Source organism: Hyla sarda, chromosome 6 (genome assembly GCF_029499605.1).
Source record: "Hyla sarda isolate aHylSar1 chromosome 6, aHylSar1.hap1, whole genome shotgun sequence".
In the NCBI taxonomy this organism is placed as follows: domain Eukaryota; kingdom Metazoa; phylum Chordata; class Amphibia; order Anura; family Hylidae; genus Hyla; species Hyla sarda.
In genome coordinates this window covers 305,429,951-305,430,349 of record NC_079194.1, presented here as the reverse complement: position 1 = coordinate 305,430,349, position 399 = coordinate 305,429,951, and positions in this window count along the sequence as shown.

Here is a 399-nt window from a genome sequence, read left to right as displayed (position 1 = left end):
GAGCCAATTAGAGACTGTTGTAGGCCTGTCTGAAGAGATGTGTTTTTAGGCCACGTTTGAAACTATGGATGTTGTTGTTGAGTCTGAGGGATTGAGGGATAGCATTCCAGAGAACCGGTGCCGCACGAGTGAAGACTAAATTTAGAAAGTTAATTTGTTTTCCCTTAGCCTCCTCAGCAGCACAATGTGGGGTGTGCCTCCGCCCCTGTGAGCAAATGGGACCTGGGATTTTTTAAATGATTTAAATAAAAAAATACCCCGGGCCCCCCCCCCCCTCCCCTGGTATAAAGCACCAGGCTCACACTAGAACAGTGAGTAGATTATAAAGCAAAAAAGAAAATAAGGGAGGGAAGCTTGTGCTGCTGAGGAGACTAAGGGAAAACAAATTAACTTTCTAAA